The sequence below is a fragment of the Ursus americanus genome, chromosome 32 (genome assembly GCF_024610735.1).
Source record: "Ursus americanus isolate L20-20 chromosome 32, mUrsAme1.1.p, whole genome shotgun sequence".
Lineage (NCBI taxonomy): Eukaryota > Metazoa > Chordata > Mammalia > Carnivora > Ursidae > Ursus > Ursus americanus.
Window position 1 is genome coordinate 872165 of NC_142158.1, and position 6840 is coordinate 879004.

The window sequence follows — 6840 nt, forward strand, 5'->3', positions numbered from 1 at the left end:
CCTAAAAATACTCATAAAAGTGAGCATTATTATGCACATATTATGGAGAGAAAACAGAATGGGAGAGAAGCGAAGTAACTTCCCCAAATCACAGCTAGTAAATAAATAATTAAGCTAGGGTCTTAACCTAATACTTCTCAGTTCAAAGTCATGGTCTTGCATTTCAGATAATTTTATTTATAAAACCAAACAGTATCCAGTGTGGTTTAGAATAGCTCCTAAAATTGTATGGTATATGAACTCATTAGATTATCTGATGAAAACTTGCTTATAACCACCACCAAAAACAAAAACAAAAAGCCAACAGACATATGGATAAATTTTGTATATTCTTTCAAGGTGTTCACTGACCTGGAAATGCAAGCTGGTGCAGCCACTCTGGAAAGTAGCATGGAGGTTCCTCAAAAAGTTGAAAATAGAGCTACCCAAGGACCCAGCAATTACACTACTGGGTATTTACCCCAAAGATAAAAATGGAGTGATCCGAAGGGGCACCTGCACCCCAATGTTTATAGCAGCAATGTCCACAGCAGCCAAACTATGGAAAGAGCCCAGATGTCGATCAACAGATGAATAGGTAAAGAAGATGTGGTGTATATAGACAATGGCATACTACTCAGCCATCAAAAATGAAATCTTGCCATTTGCAACAACGTGGATGGAACTAGAGAGTATTATGCTAAGTGAAATAAGTCAGTCAGAGAAAGACAATTATCAGATGATCTCACTCATATGTGGAATTTAAGAAACAAAACAGAGGATCATAGGGAAAGAGAGGAAAAAATGTAACAAGACAAAACCAGAGAGGGAGACAAACCATAAGAGACTCTTTTTTTTTTTTTTTTAAGATTTTATTTATTTATTTGACAGAGATAGAGACAGCCAGCGAGAGAGGGAACACAAGCAGGGGGAGTGGGAGAGAAAGAAGCAGGCTCATAGCAGAGGAGCCCGATGTGGGGCTCGATGTGGGGCTCGATGTGGGGCTCGATGTGGGGCTCGATGTGGGGCTCGATCCCATAATGCCGGGATCACACCCTGAGCCAAAGGCAGACGCTTAACCACTGTGCCACCCAGGCACCCGCCATAAGAGACTCTTAATCATAGGAAACAAACTGAGGGTTGCCAGAGGGGAGGGGAGGGGGTAACTGGGTGATGGGCATTAAGGAGGGCACGTGATGTAATGAGCACTGGGTATTATTTAAGACTGACAAACCACTGACCTCTACCTCTGAAACCAAGAATACATTATATATTAATTAATTGAATTTAAATTAAAAAAAAAAAAGATGTTACTGACCTAAGTTCTTGGGTGCCCATGAACCACTGAAAAAAATCCTTGACTTTCATAAAGTAATAAATTAAATCAAAATTGGTGTTAAGCAAACATAAGGTATTTTGGGGAGATATTTTACTTCTTGATGTTATTTTTTATAGGACTCTTAATCTTTTAGTGGACTTAAATGAGGCCATCAGAGGCAGACATCTGGTCAGAGTTGTCATGACTCTGGGCCAGCATGCCAGTTTCAAGAAGTTACATTTCTGGATCTAAGATCACTGCAGTGAGTTCTGGAAGGACTTCTGAGTGCACAAGCAACTCTGATAGCTGGTCTCAAGAAGATTTACCTTCATCTCTTTTAGCCGACAGTTATGAAAGTTATTCATTCATTCCCTCAATTATTTAAAGAATTATGTATTTTATGCCTACTCCTCCAACATATGGAAAGGTAAGCTCAACAGTTCTGGGCTTCACCTCAAAGGAGGTAAGATCTTAGTGGGGAAGGAGGAGGAGATGGAAATCAATTACATGATCACCAAGAGAAAGAAAATGTCATAGCTATGATAAATGCTGCAAAAATAAGATTTAGGAGAACATATGCAAGAGGGAAGTCAGAGAAGGAGAGACTTGAGTTGCAAAGAAAAGGAAGAATTAGATAGGAAAGAGAGGTAGAGCATAGAGAGATCCAGGCAGTGGAAACCAGGCAGAGCGCATAGGACTGAAGGAAAGGCAGCATGGCTAGAGCAGAAAGGACACACACAAGCAGATGAGAAATGAGGCTGGAAACGCATAGGGCTAAACGATGACAGGCTTTTATCCACCATGTTGGGGTGTTTTAATTTTATACTAAGAGCAGCCACAGTATATGTGGGAGTTAACGTGAACACATAATCATTATGAAAAATGACTAACCAAGACAGAAAGTATGAAATTTCAGATTTATTTTCCTAAGTTATTTATTGTTTTATTTTTGGAAAACAGATTTAAAAATAAAAAAAAAAGATTTTAAGCAACATAACCAGAGGTCAGAAAGCATAGATGTAAGAAATAATCAAAGGGAATTGGTATCAAGTTTTAGGGGGAAAATTCCCCAAATTGAGAGAGCCTATTTCTATCTCCCAGGGAGGTATCCTTCAAAAACGACTCCTTTTCAAGATGTTTTTAGAGTGATCTTTGGCAGAAAAAACAGTAGATACATCCATTCCCTCTGCTTAATTATAGAGCAGTAAGGAACATCCTATCCTCTTTCTCTCTTTACTTAATGGGTGAACTCACTGATGTGTTCCTGAGCATTCATTTGTGCTAATGGGGAATTCTCTTTGGAAATTTAAACTCTCCATTCTGTTTCTTACTGGATGTTCCTAACTGTTGATGTAAGAGAATTTGGAGGTCAAGTCTTTTGAGGGTTTTTTTTTTTTTGTTTCTTTTGTTTTTGTTTTTTGCTTTGTTTTGTTTTTGATTTTGAGCTCCAAGAGGGGTTATCTAAGATGCCTTAATGGACCTTTGCAGTCTCCTCAAACTCAGTCAAAAGTTGAATCAGTTTCTTCATAGTGTAAACTTAACAAAGAACTCCTAAGATTCTGCATTGGGCATAAATTAACAAGTGAATTCAATCCAGAGATGCTTTCTCTCTGGGGAAAGCAGTATTGACTCAATGGATCAAATTGTTATTGTAAAAAATAAAATCTGTGTTCGTGTAAGTGCAGAGAACAGGCTGGTATTTAAGTGACTGACCATGCACAGAAGGAAAGGAGCATGGAGTTTGGGGTGACAAAGTCTGTAAGCATGTCCTAAATCTGCCATTAACCACATGTGGACCTTTGTTAAGTGACTTGACTATTCTAGTTTATATTTCATTCTTTTATTTTTCTTTTAACTATTACCTTTTTTTTTTTTTTAGATTTTATTTATTTATTTGACAAAGACAAAGAGAGCACAAGCAGGGGACGGAGAAGCAGGCTCCCCGCTGAGCAGGGAGCCCAACGCGGGGCCCCATCCCAGGACCCTGGGATCATCACCTGAGCCAAAGGCAGACACTTAACTGACTGAGCCACCCAGCCAGGAGCCCCTTTTAACTGTTACTTTTAAAGTAATTTTATTTTTCTAGAAAAGTTACAAGAATAGAACAAATAATTCCTACTTATCCATCATCCAGATTTCCCAAATATGAACATTTTATCTTATTTAGTTTATCCTATTATATATATATTACTTTATATATTATATATATAATATATATATTTTATATATAATCTTTGGTGGATCGTTTGAGAGGAAGTTGTAGACCATGATGATCTTTACCTATAAATACTTCAGTGTATGTTTCCTAATAATGATATCCATTTACATATCTGCAGCATAAGTTTCAAAATCAGAAATTAACATTGATATAATACCGTTATCTAATAAACAGGGCTTACTCCGACTGTTAATTGTCCCTATAATGTCCTTTTAGAAACTTTCTTACTTTATTTTGGTAAAAACACTTGACCATGAGATCTGTTCTCTTAACCAATCTTTTTTAAGTAAACCCTACCACCAACGTGGGCTGGAACTCACCACTCCGAGATCAAGAGTCACACACTCTACTGACTGAACCAGCCAGATGCCCCTATCTTAACCAGTTTTTAAGTGTACCATACATTACTGTTGACTGTAGGTACAATGTTTTACAGCAGATCTTCAGAGTTTATTCGTCTTGTTTGACTGAAACTTTATGCCCCATTTCCCGTTCCCCCCAACCCCTGGTAACCACCATTCCACTCTGACTCTATGAATTTGACTATAGCAGGCACCTCAAAAAGTGGAATCATGCAGTATTTGTCTTTTTGTGACTACCTTATTTTATTTAGCATAATGTTATCAAAGTTCATCCATGTTTTTCCATATTGTAAGATGTCCTTCTTTTTAAAGGCTGAATAGTATTCCAGTATATGCCCATATCACATTTTCTTTATCTATTGATCTGTCAGTGGACACTTAGGTATTTCTCACGTATTAGCTCTCGTGAGTAGTTTTGCAGTGATGATCAAAAGAGTGCTAATGTCTCTTCCGGGTCCATATTTCAGTTATTTTAGACAAATACCCAGAATGGGGTTGTGGGATTATATACTAGTTCTATTTTTAATTTTTTGAGGAAGCTCCATTCTGTTTTCTAGCTCATGCACCATTTGGCATTCCAGCCAACAGTGTGCAAGAGTTGCAATTTATCCACATCCTTACCAGTACTTGTCTTTTATATTTTTGATAGTAGCCATCTCGACAGGTGTGAATGAAAATATCTCATTGCAGTTTTAATTTGCATTTCCCTCATCATTAGTGATGTTGAGCATCTTTCATATACCTGGTGACTATTTGTATGTTTTCATCAGAGAAATACCTATTCAAGTCCTTAGCCCATTTTTAAATCTGGTGGTGAGTTCTTTTTTTTAATTGAGTTGTAGGAATTCCTTATATATTTTGGAGATTAATCCTTTGTCAGATACATGGTTTGCAAATATTTTCTCCCATTGTGTTAAGTTGCGTTTTCAACCTACCAAGAGATTGTTTCCACTCATTTTTTTCTTTCTTCTATGCAGAAGACTTTTAGTTTGATGTAGTCCCCCTTGCTTATTTTTCTTTTTGTTGCCTATGGTTTTGGTGTCATGTTCATAAAATCATTGCTAAGACCAATGTCATGAAGCTTTTGCACTATGTTTTTATCTAAGCTTTTACAGTCTCAGGTCTTACATTTAAGTCTTTAATTCATTTTGAGTTGATTTGTGTTATGTAAGATAAGAATCCAATTTTATTCTTTTGCATGTGAATATCCAGTTTTCCCAGCACTATTTATTGAAGATACTATCCTTTCTCCACTACTACTCTTGGCACCCTTGTCAAAGATCAGTACCATATATGCATGGATTTATTTCTGGGCTCAGTATTCTGTTCCATTGGTTATACGTCTGTCTTTATGCCAGTACCATATTGTTTCAGTTACGGTGGCTTTGTGATATGTTTTGAGATCAGGAAGTGTGATGCCTTCAGCTTTGTTCTTCTCAAGATTGATTTGACTATAAGTGGTCTTTTGTGGTTCAATATGAATCTTAAAATAATTTTTCTATTTCTGTAAAACATACCATTGGGATTTTCATAGGGATTGCATTGATCTTTTTTTTTTTTAAAGATTTTATTTATTTATTTGACAGAGAGAGAGACAGCCAGTGAGAGAGGGAACACAAGCAGGGGGAGTGGGAGAGGAAGAAGCAGGCTCACAGCAGAGGAGCCTGATGTGGGGCTCGATCCCATAATGCCGGGTTCACGCCCTGAGCCAAAGGCAGATGCTTAACGACTGCGCCACCCAGGCGCCCCTGCATTAATCTTTAGATTGATCTGGATAGCATGGACATTTTAACAGTGTTAAATCTGCCAATCCATGAACATGGGACGTCTTTCTCTTTGTGTCTTTTTTAATGTCTTTCATCCGTGTTTTATAATTTTCTGTATACAAGTCTTCCTTCCACTTCTTAGTTAAGTTTATTCCTAGGTATTTAACTCTCTTTGGTGCTATTACAAATGGGATTGTTCTCCTAATTTCCTTTTCAGATAGCCCATTGTTAGTGTGTAGAAACATAACTAACTTTTGTGTGTTAATTTCGTATTCTGCAACTATACTGAATTTATCCATTAATTCTAACAGTGTGTGTGTTTTTGTTGTTGTATTTACAGTCTTGAGGTCTTTTATTTTCTTTACATTTATCATGCCATGAATTCATAGAGAATGGGTTCCGGCAGTTCGGGGTCCTTTCCGTTGGTTCTCACAAAATGTGCTTCTCTGGATGGGGCAGGCTGGCGCTTCAGTTGAACCCAGGTACCTTTCTCTTTGGCTTCCTTTTTCTGATCATTTTCCTTCACAAGCTTCAGGAAGCTATCTCGGCTCTTTGAGTGTTTAATATGCTCAGTGCATATGTTAATTCTCTTGGCGAGAATCTTGCCCTTAACTTGTTTGTTTACAACAATGCCAACAGCATGCTGGGTAACATTGTAGACTCTTCCAGTTTTGCCATGGTAACATTTGTGGGGCATTCCTTTTTGAACAGTGCCCATTCCCTTGATGTCCACAATATCACCTTTCTTGTAGATTTGCATGTATGTGGCCAAAGGAACAACCCCATGTTTTCGAAAAGGCCTAAAGAACATATAGCAGGTACCTTTCCTCTTTCCCTTTGTGTTGGTCATTTTGGCAAATTACTGGAAAATGGTGGTTCTGGCCAAAAGGCTCTAACAGTATTTTAATGAAGTCTTTAGGGTTTTCTCTGTATAAGATCATATTGTCTGCAAACATGGACAATTCTTCTTTTTCTTATTTTCTGGATGCCTTATTACTTACTTTTTGGATGCCTCGTATTTCTTTTTCTTGCGTAATTGCTCTGGCTAGAATTTCTCGTACTATGTTGAATGGAATTGGTCAGAATGGGCATCCTTGCCTTGTTCTTACTCTTAGAGGAAAAGGTTTCAGTTCTTCACTGTGGAGTATGATATTACCTGTGGGCTTTCCATATATGGCCTTTTTTATATTGAGGTGC

The 6840-nt window shown here is 37.6% G+C and overlaps 1 pseudogene; it reads right to left on the minus strand.

Annotated features, from left to right (window-relative positions):
• Positions 1–6013: 6013 nt before the first annotated feature.
• Positions 6014–6510, minus strand: LOC123794427 (large ribosomal subunit protein eL21 pseudogene; annotated as a pseudogene).
• Positions 6511–6840: the final 330 nt, after the last annotated feature.